The sequence below is a fragment of the Camelus dromedarius genome, chromosome 4, assembly GCF_036321535.1.
Source record: "Camelus dromedarius isolate mCamDro1 chromosome 4, mCamDro1.pat, whole genome shotgun sequence".
NCBI lineage: Eukaryota > Metazoa > Chordata > Mammalia > Artiodactyla > Camelidae > Camelus > Camelus dromedarius.
The window spans coordinates 13,702,621-13,716,896 of record NC_087439.1 but is presented as its reverse complement, the minus strand read 5'-3'; positions in this window follow the sequence as shown (position 1 = coordinate 13,716,896).

Here is a 14,276-nt window from a genome sequence, read left to right as displayed (position 1 = left end):
AATATTCCATAAAGTTCCAAAAAGCAAAACTTGAATGTGCCACCTGCTGGCAACTATTTACATAGCATTTGTATTCTATTAGGTAATAAATGCTATCTAGAGATGATTTAAAGTATACAGGAGGGTGTGTATAATTATATGCAAATACACCATTTTATACAGGGGACTTAAGTGTCTATGGATTTGGTATCCACCGGGGGTCCTGGAACTAGTCCACCCTCGATACTGAGAGAAAAGTATACATTCTGGCTACTAAACCTGTATCAGATATATGATTTCAAAAATTTTCTCCCATTTTGTAAATTATCTTTTCACTTTCTTAATAATGTCCTTCGATGTGCAAAAGTTTTTTATTTTGATGAAGTACAATTAATCTAATTTTCTTTTTGTTGCTCATGGTTTTAGTGTCATATCTAAAAATCCACTGCCAAAACCAAGGTCATCAAAGTTTACCTTGTTTTCTTCTAAGGGTTTAATGGTTTCAGCTCTTATATTTACATCTTTGATTCAGATCGAGTTAATTTTTGTAGAGGAAATTATTCTTAAAGCTCATACAGGGCAAGGAGTAGTCTGTCTTTCCAATGACCAGAGTAGAAAACTTCATAATTCATGGGCTATGAAATGCATTACTTGGAATTACATTCAGTGTCGAAATTAGCCACAGACAAAACACTGTGTGCTGTTTAACAGAAGTTAAAAGAGAAGCCAAGAAAGAATCAAATGGTTTCCAATTATGTTTTTAGGAAATCAAAAATACTGATGATTCAACAAAGCAAATTCCCAAGGTCTAGCATGCAAAAAAGCACAGAAAGTAAGCCTGTAATGAAGAGAAAAACCAAACAGAATAAACAGAAGTTATGGAATTACTAGGCAAATACATTAGAATAGTCTTTTATAAGTGTATCCCATCTGCTTAAGAAGATGATAGATACATGACAATGATTTTGAAAGACTAAATTCAAATTTTGGGCACAGAAAAACTTCAGTATCTGAGATGAAAATGACACTAGATAGAATTGACAGTAGATTAGACAATGTAGAAGAAACGTTAGTGAATTGAAGACACAGCAATTGAAACTAACCAGAATGAAACACAGAGTGAAAGAGACCCTTGAGAAAAAGAAACAAATATCTTCATGAATATTTTTTCTTGTTATTCCATTTTGAGTATTGATTATACTCCTTAGGTCCAAGTCCTTTATTAGATAAGTGATTTTAAAATGTTTTCTTCCAGTCCATGACTTTTCTTTTTATTCTCTTAACCGTTACTCTTGAAATGCAATGGTTCTTAATTTTGACAATATTTTTTTCTCCTATAAGTCATGCTTCTGCTTTCACATCCAAGTCTTTAATTAACCCAAGGCAAGGACAATTTTTCTCCTATTTTTAATTCTTATAGAGTGTTACAATTTTAGGTTTTCCCTATAGGTCTATTATGAATTTTGAACTACCTTTTATATGTGGTGTGAAGTAGGAATTAGGTTGTTTTTTTGTTTTTGCTTTTGTTTTTGTTTCTTGCCTAGAGCATTACTTATGAAGAGACTACTCTTTTTCCTTCAATGTTATTGACCATCAATTGATCATATATGTTTTTCTGTACTTGTAAACTCTATGCTGTTAGATTGATCAATATCACAATTAAAATTGCGATTGGTCAATATCGATGCAATTAAATATGCAATTTTATTGTAAAGATACACATATAGCTTTATAGTAAGATAGTCTTCAGGTAATATAAATTTTCCAAATTTCTTTTTCTAAATTTTAGCTACTCTAAATTTTGTGTTTCCCCATATAAGTTTTAAAATTGGCTTGCCAATTTCTACAAAAAATATCTTACTGAAATTTTTTATTAAAACTGCATTGAATCTATAGACTGATCTGGAGAAAAATTTTTCCCAACATTGAGTCTTCTAAATCATGAACATCCACTATTTACGTAGACATTTAATTTTTTTATCAATGGTTTGAGGCTTTGCTATAAAGATGTTGCATAGGTTTTCTAAGATTTATGCTTAAGTAGGTCATGGTTTTGGTGCAATAATAAACAGATCTTTTAAAATTACAACTTACAGTTTTTCATTGTTAGTATACAGAAAACTGAATGGAAAAAAATAAAAAGAAATTGACTGGTAAATGTGTTTGCCTAGATCAGAGGTCCTCAAATTTCAGAGTGCTTCAGAATCACCTGGAGGCTTGTTAAAGCAGCTCTCTGGGCCCCATCCCCAGAGTTTCTAATTCAGTAGGTCTTTGGTGGGGCCTGAAGATGTACATTTCTAACAAATTCCAGAGGATGCTAAGGTTGCTGATCCTGAGGTCACCCTTGACAACCACTGGCCTATCCTAGATCCCTCCTTCCCTCCCTCCCTCCCTCCCTCCTTCCCTCTCTTCCTTCTTTCCTTCTTATTCACCCTCTGCTAAATGTGGAATCCTGAAGAAATTTATGTCATCAGTGTGCTATTAGTGATACAGAAAACACACTGAAAGCAGTGTAACTAGAAACCAGGGACCTGATTTGGGACCACTATGCTGCCATCACTCTTCCTAGATCCTGAGCAAATTGTTCTACCTCTTAAGGCTCCACTCCTTCCTCCACCTGTGAAATGAGGGCACTGGGACTGATACAACCTGAGCTGCCTTTCGGTTCTTGGGAGCCTGGAGTCTTTGGAACTAGGACTAAGCATTGTAGACATGCCAGATGGTTTCAGATGACCAATTTTTGAGATACATTTTTGAAGTGGATTTGCTTTTGACAATTTTCTCATTTCTCCTGCAAGCAAGTGGATTCAGAGCAGGAAGAAGGGAAGCAATCCAGTGGCTTACTTTCTTAGAATCCACCCATCAGTGCTTTTATTATTGGAAAAGATGACTGTGGTTATGTTTCTTCTTTGTGGTTTAATACCATATGATTTCATGATGTAGACTTGACTTTACAGCAGCCTGAAATAATCAAATAATCACTTCCAATGCTATACATTCAGAGTATCCTCCCAACTGGTAAGTCAATTTAAAAACAAGAGAGAACTCAGTTAAGGAGCCACTTTCTGGTGAGAGCTGTGCTGAGAACCCTAAAAACTCAAACAGATAATGTCAAATGAAATGCAAATATTTTAGTGTAAGAAGGCAAAAAACTCCTTCTTTTAATCTAGAAGAATGAAATTTAGTCTACTCTAACAGAGCTCTCTGAGCTATACATTTCTCAGAGTGATTAATATCTCTGACAGACCATTCTGCAGGCTACAGGCAAGGAAAGTAATGCAATTCCATTCGGCATGATTTTTCTCTTATAAAAAGCAAGTGAATGTTATGCCATCCTGTTAAGCCTTTATATGCTTTAATGCAAAGTGTCATTCTTCAGTTTTACTTTTGTCTTTAAAAACAGGCACAAATGTCTCACTGGTAAAACCCTAAAGACAATGATTTCAAATGTGGATGGGGGCTGGAATTGGATACAAAAAATAGGAAAATGATGAGGAAAAAAAGCATATTTACTATATGGTTAGAATTTCCAATAGAGTTTTAGTTTGATATATTAGAGGAGCATAGACAAATTACTATATGGTTAAGAAACAATTTATGCCATACAACTGTATATTACTTTCCAGACCACTATAATCCTTTTTGTGCCACTTACTTAACCATCCTAACAATCAAGGGAAATATAAATTGTTACACTTATTTTAAAGATGAAGAGAATAAAGCTCTGAGAATTCAAAATCATGAAGGTTAGAAGTGGGATTCAAATTTAAGCCTCTTATGTAGCCACTTCAGTCTATATTCTCCTCTGCCCATTTCTTGGAAATCCCCCATCCTAGCAACAGAGCTGGGAACAGTTTTAAGTAGACCAGAGAAGCATCTTGTGGTGCTGCATGGTAAATAAACTACAACTGCAACTTAAAAGTAGTTAAAAACAAAGAACATCAATGCTCCTGCCCACACACTGAAGCCAACATTCACCAGGACTGTAAGACACACACCTTCCACTAGAGAAGAACTAGCCTGGGCACTGTTGACAAATGAAAAAGGCTACTGGTGGCTTTTCTAAGCCCCGTATGAGAGTTCAGTGGGTTGAGAGTTATATGAAGAGCAAACCCACACCCAGAATCCTGTAAAGGCAATTAATTGTCTGAAGTTGTAAAGTGTGTTCAAATGTGTTGCCAAAGTTGATTATCTTCTTACTTGTTAAATATTTTCACATGTGATCTTTCTTGTTGATAAGCATCACTTGTACCACCTACAAATAGAAAAATTATAAAGGCTGGAAACAGCTCAGAACAGTCCTCCTGGTTTTTCTGATGCCTTCTCACACATGGAAGACGTGTAGGCTTCCAGCCTGGGACAGAACTTCCTTCACGTACTGGTAGTCCTTTCACTTCTGGCTTCTCTTCTGGCTTCACTTCTACATCCATTCTCTCATAATTGAGCTACCACTTAGAGGCTATGTTAACATATGGGAGAGCCTGCTGATTTCTCTGAGCATAAATATTAAAAGCCACACGTCCAGTTGAGCACTTCTGTTCTATTCGTGTCAGGCTAATACAGAATTCTTTCTAGTACCACCACAATGCTGCTTATGTGCACTCCTCGCTTGCTCACTACTGGGCTCCGTGATAAGCTTAGTCAGATGAATTAATCTCCTTTACTCTTCTATTCAACACAATGCTTCATTCTATTCTAGTATGTTCCTGAAGAGCCTAAAAGGATGGCATTAACACAACACTATGACATGCTGATAGAGGTAATATTTGAGAGGCACCTGGTTGCCTTTTACGTCTCTTCAAATGATAAAATTGGTCATGAGAGGTCAAGATTCCCTTCAGAGGCCCCCAGAGGGTCCTGATTTCTTAATAGAAGCCATCATCCTATCATTAGCCTATAAGCCCCAACTGAATCCCATTAGCTTTCTGACCTTGACCTCTTTCTCCTTTTCTGCTGCTCACTTTCCTTTCAGCCACATTGCACTTCATGCTGCTCCTCAAAGGCACAGTGGGGTCTTTGCACTCGCTCTTCTCTGTGTCTGGAATGTTTTTCCCTATAGATCTACATGAGATGATTCTTGTCCTCCATTGAAGTCTTTGCTTATATGACATTTGCACAATGAGAAACTGCTTAATAACCCTGCACTGCAACATAACCACAGGCACTTAACATTCCTTTACCTTCCTTATATACTATATTTTTCATGTGCCATTTAATTCATTTTTTAAATCTCTTCTTAGTCAAATATGGCTCCTCTGGAGATTTTGTATATAATATATCTACTCTGTGTTAATGTTTTTGTTTTCTAATGAGTTCCCAGGGTTTGGACCAAGTGACTGGCATTAATCCCTCAAGAAATGTGTTATACACATAATCATGGCTGTCTAGGTGGTATTTTTTTCCTTGTCAAGACCTAACCATTTTTCCTTGTCAAGAATGACGAACAACAAGATAACAAATAGGAGTCTCCAATGATCTGGGTTAAGAAACGAGTTTTCAATGCAAGAAATTATCACAGATATAAGAGAAGTATAAAATATTTCTTTTTTTATTCCTAATCTTGTTTTTTTATTCTTTTCTAAGGAATCAAGTTCAGAAAGCCTATTCTATTCTATTAATCTTTTCTAAAGACAAGTTTGTATTTATATTTAAATATTCATTTCTTTATACTTCATCAATTTGTGTTTATTTTCAGTTCTAATATCCTGTATCATTATGATTATATTGTTCATCTTCTAATCTCTTAAAAATCATAAATTGATTTATGTCTGTAAATGTTTCAATTCCCTAAATGCTGCAACTGAGATGATAATTCTTGTGAAAGTGATTTATTGAGGGAGAAGTCTATAGGGGAAAGTATTTAATACTTCACCATTAAGCATAACATTAATTATAGGGTTTGTTAGATCTCTGCTATTAGATTAAGAAAGTTCTTTTCTATTCTTTTGTCTGCAACTATTGAGGTGATCACATGTTTTACCTTATAGTCTGTTCAAATGGTGAATTACGATTGATATTTGAATGTTGAACCAACCTTTGAATTCTGATGTAAAGCCCACTTACTCATGGTATATTAGTCTTTTCAAATGGTGGGATTTACACTGTAATTTTCTCTTCTCTAACTAAAAGCAGAACCTGATTAATAGACTTTTAAGCAGCTGTAGTTGTTCGTCTTCTGACAGATGTCATTGTGCTTATTACTGGAGGCTCCACCTGCCAGATTTTAAGCTTCAATGTATTTGGTATCTTTTCATGTCTTAGTGTTGGAGAAAAACAGTTAGTACTAGCTGCCTGGCTAATAATTTTTGTATGTTTGTGTGTGTGTGTGTGTGTCTGTGTGTGTGTTTAGCCAGGGCTAAAGGGAGAGGGAAATGAGGAATTGTTGTTCAATTGGTATACAATTTCAGTTATGCAAGTTGCATACGTTTTAAGTTAAACTTTACATGTAACCATGCAAAGTTTAGTGCTTTTTGTGTACTTTTTCTTCTTATCCCAAAGCCCTCTATACTTTAAGCAAGTAAACTTGGAAATTTCAAATGTCTTATATGAAGATGATAAAAGTCAAAAGAATGATATGTCCAGGGAGGGGATAGCTCAGTGGTAGAGCGTGTGTTTAGCAGGCACAAAGTCCTAGGTTCAATCCCTTGTGCCTCCATTATAAATAAATAAGTAAATAAATAAATAAATAACCGAATTACCTGACCACCCCCCCCCCAAAATATTATGATGTCTGGCATATGAGATCAGAGACAATGTTTGTTAGAAATATTCTGTATTTCATCTCAGTTAATTAGCAGCAACATGCATCTATCATAGAAAGGCAAATATTTTCTCTTACTTCTTAAAGGTATTAACAAGTCCTAGGAAATCTGCCTAAATCCAGATCATGGTTTTCACACACAGACACGCATGTGTCAAAGAGACAGATTGGTAAACATAGAGACAAAAATTGCAAATAAAATTACCCAATTTCTGTCTTACCTAAATGGGGCTGGGGTTGATATTATACACTATTCTAAATTTTGTATTTAATTCTTAAAAAATATTCAATAAAGTTATACAAAATAGATTGATAATATTTAATAAAAGAATATCATGTCCTGGGCTACCCAGAACAACGGTTAGAGTTTACCAGCATGCTTTGGCTTTTAATATATACCTTCCTGCTGTCTGAGCAGGGATGTGTTTCTTTTACTAAATTGACTCAATATTTCAATGATCTTATTTTTTTATCTTGATAGTACTCAAATACTCAGGGCTCATTATGACAATTTTTTATTATAAATGCTAAAGGGTTTCAGTTAAATAAAACTTATCATTTGGATATATCATTAAACTGCCCAATGTCTGCTAACATAATGTTTAATTTAGTAATTGAAAATAGCTACCACAAAGAAACCTCTTATAAATGATTGATGGCTATATACTTCTACATAACATTTACATCTAAAAAGAGGTCTGCATCTCCTGAAATTGCATCATAGATCAGATGAGCATGAGATTTATATTTTCATTTCCCATGTAATTTATAATTTGATGATGAATGATACAAAGGGGTTGTTTGCCACATGAAGTAACTATGTACTTCGATAAATATTTCTATTTGTTTATATTTGTGGTCGTAGCAGACCCAGGCAGATACTACTTTTAGGCAGAATCTACCTGAGAATACAGTGAATTGGAATGAGAATAACAAGACCCTGAGCTAGTAAATGAGCAGAGCCTCAGTGTGAGCCTAAGGGGAACAGGAGGGGGGCCAATTCGTCCAAAACCTTTGGAGCACGTATGACCCTGAGTACACCAGAAAAGGGGCAAGATTCATGAAATTATTAAGACCCAGTGAAAACTCATCTGTTACATACTGTTAAAAAGAATCTAAACCTATTAAGGGGGGATGTTAACCTTCTATCCTCTTATGGCTTTTTACACAGTAGGTGCTAAGAAATACAACTGACTGACAATGATTGTAAGTCTTCTTCATTGTTCCTATTTATCTAATGCCTGTTCTGGCCCTAGGAACTACAATTTGAATTAGTCTCCATACCATTTTTCCAGAAGCCTCCATTTAACACTATCGTAGTTTCCTTGGAGCAAGACCAAATAGAGCAAATGAGTCTTCTTTCAGAGAAGGGATGGATGAGAGTGTGGGTGAGAGCTCCCCGAGACAGACTATATAGCCGGCTGGAAGACAAAATGATACAGATTTTCGTCGTCAGAGAGGATTCTTGACAGGTAGACACCTGTCCAGTCTGAAGTGTTCATCATGTATCTTTCCACTCCTTGTTCAGAAAGCATCTTTCTAAACCCTTTTGTCAGGATACTGCCCTTAAATGTCAGGATACCATGCTCTTTATTTGTTTCCTTCAGGCTTTTCATCTTTACTTCCATTTGTACTTCTTTATTTTTTTTTTCTGGCTAAATTATACTTTGTGAAAAATGGGCAATGCATATGTAATCCAACATTTCAAGTCCTATTTAATTTTTTGAGTCTTTTCCTCTTGGTTTCTTATGTAAGGACAATTCCTTTTAGTAGCTATTTGTAAGCAGTAATTAGCAAGAAAGTAACATACACTTACATAAATATTTTGTATTCAATACAGGTAATTAAGTCCCTGATTCCTTAAAAGATGAGCATCTAAGCATTCAAGAATGTATGGGTAGGAAAATGAAGCACATGGACCCACTACTAACAGAGGACAAATGGAGAAGAGAGAAGAACGAGGACTGCAAAGTAAACACCTGATTCTGAGAATTATTCAGAAGCTTCAGAGGGAGACACATGGAGTAAAAAGAGAAAGATGACTAATGACTGCTATGGTTGGTGTGATGAACATGGCAAGCATGCAAAAAGATCACTAGAGTCTTAAACGATAAATAGTTTCTCCAAAGAACAATAAGGACAACAAGATACCATGAAAGAATAAATTTGATTGATACCCTCTATAACAGAAGTTCTTGAACTGAGATCAACAGGCAACATGAAATCATTGAAAGCTCTGTGAGTTATCTGCACCACTTCAAAAACCCTAACAAATCACACATTTAGTGATGGCAAGTTTGTGCACATTAACTACAATCCCAAGTCTTTTTGCTTTCTTTGGAATTACATTAGGACAGTATGGCAATTCATCTTACAGGTAACTAATCAGAACATCATTTTAGCAGACTGGTGAGGGTGGGAAGTAATGTAAGAGGTTTAGATGAGGTTTTTCAAAATGATTTTCTCCCTCCCTCTGCCACATTCATGGGAAGCTTCTACTTCCCATCTCTTTGATTTCATATTTGTCTTACAACCTGCTTAGGACGAGGATATCAGAAGATGAACACAGGGGCTGAAAAATGCTGTCCACTTTGATATTTTCTCTAACACCTCTGCCCTCATCATGAGTTTGAGGTGTTCTCACTAGCCTGCCATTGGAAAAAGAAATATTTGGAGTAGAACTGGCCCCAAGTAGCTGCTCAAAATCACCTAACCATGCCCACCAAAGATGCAACATCAGTTGACCCACAAACGCTTGAGGGAAAAACAAACCTTATTGTTGTATGCCAGTGAGATTTTGTTTTGTTTCATGTTCACTCAATGACAAACACAGCCAATGAATTCTAAGCGATCTGGCCATAAAAATAGGGAAAGGAGCTTATTTTCTGTATAAATAATTTCAGAGTTTATAAGAAACAAGTGTTTTTTGAAGACTCTTATGAAGAAGAGCGACTTAGAATTCCCATTTGAGTAGGTTACTGAATTGGATCAGATAGATTTTTAATTTGGGTGGTAGTTAAAGGTTAAAAAAATGACAGCGATAAAGAGTATAAATACACAAATGCAACATATACTTAAAACAATATGTATTTGAATGTTATTGGAGCTTATAAATGTATTGCCTCATAACTCCAAATTCACCCTTTATTATCTGCTCTATAATAACAGACTGGGGCCCTGTGAAAAATTCTCATTTATAGCTGGCACAGTGTTAAGCATTATTTGTAGAGTATACAGGAAGGAAACTGAAAAAGGAAGTTCTCTCTCTTCCTGGTTTGAGTGTGCTTCTTTTGGCCTTTTCTTTCTCCTGCTATACAGCTGCACACCCAGGACATGCAATCCCTTCATAAGTTTGCAGCCCAAACTCTGGCCTGGCTATCACCTTACCATAGTCTTCCCAATAGGGACACTGTGTTGCCCAGGCCTTACACTACTATCCATTTGGTGAGCAGGATCCTGAGGTCTTGACTCCCGCTATGCACTGATCTATGAGTTTGGGTCAACCCGAATATCATAGGGATGTCAAGAAACACCTAACACAGACACCACATACCTCAGGCCACCACCTAGCCACTTGGCAGCTCCTAAAGCCCTGACCTTTAGTGGACCTTCCCACCAGGCTTGGTCACCTGCACCCCAGAGGGTTGTTTCCACTTGAAAATCCCAGCTACAATTTTACCCACCTATACCTTGGATGGGTGTTTCCTGTCTGCTTGGAAACTATAAACTAGCTCTGACTCAGTTCAAGCCCAAGAATTTTTCAACCAACAAGTGGTCTGCCACCATATCTGTTCCAACAAGGTCTGAAACCCAGTCTTGAAAAAAAAAAAAACTCTGCTTCCAAGTTTGTTTTTCCCTTTGGATACTGTCCTTCAGCATCAGGAGTTTTTTAGACCTACCTCTGATATGGTTGATAATCAGTCTCCTGATGTAGTCTTTACATTAAGATTTATTATTTCAAATTGCTGTATGGTTTCTGTCTCCTGATTGGATTTTAATTGATAAAGAACACTGATGAATTAATTGTGAGAGTGAAGAAGAGAATGGACGGATTAATGGTGGCATTTTTGACTGATACAGGAAGTAGGTACAAGTAAGGAGAGGAAATCAATTCCATTCTGAATCTGGACAATGTGAAGTAATTGTAAGGAGTTCAGAGGTAACTGACCTTCATGCAGTGAGACAGAATAACTGAAGTTTGGTGGAAAGAGGACAGATAGAAGATATAGATTTGTGAGTTATTAGCATTCAAGATGAAGTGGAGATTATGAGAGTGGAAGTGGTCACCTAAACTACCAAATTATGATGAATGATAAAAGCAGAGGCTCAAGGACAGAGATCTATGGGAAGTTAATATGTAATAATTCCCAAGAATAGCTTAGAAGTAGCCATTAGCAGAAAGCAGACATTTTCTCAAGTATGGAGTGATTAGTGATGCTAAATATAACAGGAAATGTTATTAATATAAGGTCGGGAAAATGTCTATTAAATTTGGCAATTTGATTATATTAAGAAAAATTTCAGTTCTTTAGTGAGAATAGGAACTAAATTATCCTGACTTAAGAAGTAAATGCTCAGTGAGATGACAGAGGGTAGTTTGTTCTTTGTGAAGTTTAAGTGAAAAGAGAAAAAGATGAGACAGTATGTTGCAGGACACATAACATAGAAGGCAACGGATTTTAGTTTTTAGGGAAAGGGAGCTTTAAGAGTGATGAATAAAGGAAAAAATTGTCAGAGGAGTCGTTAAATGTAAAAGAGATGCAGTAATAATCAGCAGACTCCATCTCTGGGACACAGAAAGTGCTGGGCTTAAGAACCCATCTGGAAGGACTGGCTTTGGAATGAAGATGGAATTTTTGACTGGAGGAAGTTTTTGGAAGTATAAAGTATGTAAAACGAGGCAGGGGAAATCAAAGAATTTCATGCTTAATGACTTAAATCTTCTCAATGAAGTGAAGTCATCTAATGAGATTGATGAAGTGGGAGAAAATGTAAGGCTCTTTGGAGACATTAGACGTAGAATACATTGAGGAGCTTAGGGCAGGAATTTGTGATCCATTAATACATGATATCATATATTAGTAGTAGAGTATTTGTGTTTTTGTGTGTGTCTGTATGTTTCCATGATGTGATTATTTGCTCATATACATAAGTAATGTATTTTTGCTTTGGCCAAAATTCTCCACAAATATTTATCCCAACTGGCTTTCAACTGGCAGCATATGAATGAGACTATCTCACTGTATAAGTAAAGTTTACATAGAATTTCATAAAGTATCCAAAATCAGTTGCAAATCTCTGTTTTGAACAACTTTAGACCCACAACGGAAAGAGCATAAGCTTGGTCTGAGAAACTCCTGGATTCCACTACAGACTCTTAGCTTTTCAAGCTACAGGATATTATGTCCTTCTAATCTTGGTATGCCTAGGTACATAATAAATATCAGTGTTATTCTTAAATATATACATTCTTATATTTCTAGGAAGGTTCTCTAGAAGTTTATTTTCCTTCTGAGTCTGAGTTTTCTTATGTCTAAAATCAGGATAATTTTTACTCTATAAAAGTGTTGTGAAGATTAAATAAACAAATTAATGTATATAAAGTCCATGGCTCACAGCAACTACAGAGATTTAAGCTAGAGATTGAAACTTAACAGAAAATGTAGATTTTCCTATTTACCCACCATCTTCCTTTCTTTAGTCTGAATGTCTAAAACAATCCATATACACATTAATTGTATTAACCACCTAATTTCTCTGCTATTTATTTTTACTCCTCAAAACTACCATTAACCATTATTTAGGATACAAAGTATTTTTTAATTGAAGTATAGTCAATTTGCAATGCTGCATCCATTTCTGGTGTGCAGTATAATGTTTCAGTAATACATATACATACATATATTTGTTTTCGTATTCTTTTCCATTATAAGTTACTATAAGATATTGGATACAGTTCCCTGTGCCATACAGTAGAAACCTTCCTTCATAGCTTCTTTTTGTTTCTCTGTGTTGTATTCCAGATCATGTGTCCAGATGTATTTTCCAGTGCATCCATTCTCTTTTTTAACTTCATCTTTAATTTGCTTTGTAACATATTAGTTGTTTTTCAAATTTGCTAACTTGCTTTTGAAAGTCATATTCATGTTTTTATACAGAATATTACTTCTTTAAATACATATTTATAAGCATCTGCAGTCTTAATACTGCATTTTGTTTTCTCTGTTGCTTGCTCTTTCTACTGAATCTCCCATGTGCTGTATTGTTCCCACTGATTTGTAATTTCTGTTTGTGAGCTCCTATTCAGCAGATTGTGTTTAGTGGAAATCCCACAGTCTCTAGGCTGAACTTGAGTTTCTTTAGAGAATACCTCCATTTGCTTCTTTCAGGCTCTCCAAGATAGTGCTTCTCAGTGCTTACTGTATGTAGTAGACACAATGAAAGCCCTTGAAAGATGCTCATGTTTTAATTCCCAGAAATTGAGTACCTCCTATGCAACAGGAGCTTTGAAGATGGAGTTTAATTAATAATATTGGCTTCTGGGGCTTAATGTAATCACAAGGGCTTTTGTAAAACAAAGACAGGTGGGCATAGTGAGAGAAGGAGATGTGATGATGGAAACTGGACGGGGAGAATAACATAGAGAGAGAAACAGCAAGAGTGAGAGAGGGAGATTTAAAGCATTACACTGCTGGCTCCAAAGATGGAGAAGGGGCAACAAGCCAAGAAATGCAGGCAGCCTCAGGGAACCTAGAAAGGCAAGGGGACAGATTCCACCACAGAGCCTCCAAAAGGAATGTGGACTTCCAACATCTCGATATTAGAACTTCTGATCTCCAGTAAGATAATAAATGTGTGTTTTTTCCCACTAACTTTGTGGTTACAACAATTATTTGTTGTACATATAAACAGCTTCAATAGGACATGTACAAAAGGCAACGCACATGCAAATCACCTCGGGATCTTGTTAAACAAAAGAATCTGCTGGTTGGCCTTGGAAAAAGTGAGTTTCTGTATTTCTAGGAAATTTTCAGGTAATCTAGATGCTGTTGGGTGTTTGTGGACCACACTTTGAGTATCAGGGATCGAGGGTAAGATTCGTCTAAAAATATACTAAAAAATTATCTACTTGAGTACTTCCAGACTATGAAGTTCATTGAAAATCAAACCTTCAACATGGTGTGAAGGCAAATTTTTTTTTAATCACAACCTTTCATGGAGGTGAGGTCCCTAACTTCTTGAAGTGGTCTTACTTAACTTTTCTCTTGGCATAAACTCAATGACTCTTTTCTGTCTCCTTAAGAGGTCTTAAAACTCCAAGGCACTAAGTTTACAAGTGCCTCAAAAATAATTCATGTAAGAAAGCTTTTATCTCACGTTTTGTTTACTTTGCTAGTTTCAGGTCCTCTGTCATTTTTGGTCTTTATACCTTCCTGCTATCTCAGCTAAGAATTCATGAGGATATTTGTTGCATTTTATCTGGGATTTCAGGTTATTTTTGCAGCAAGAAGAATATTTAATTTGCTGTAATCCTAGA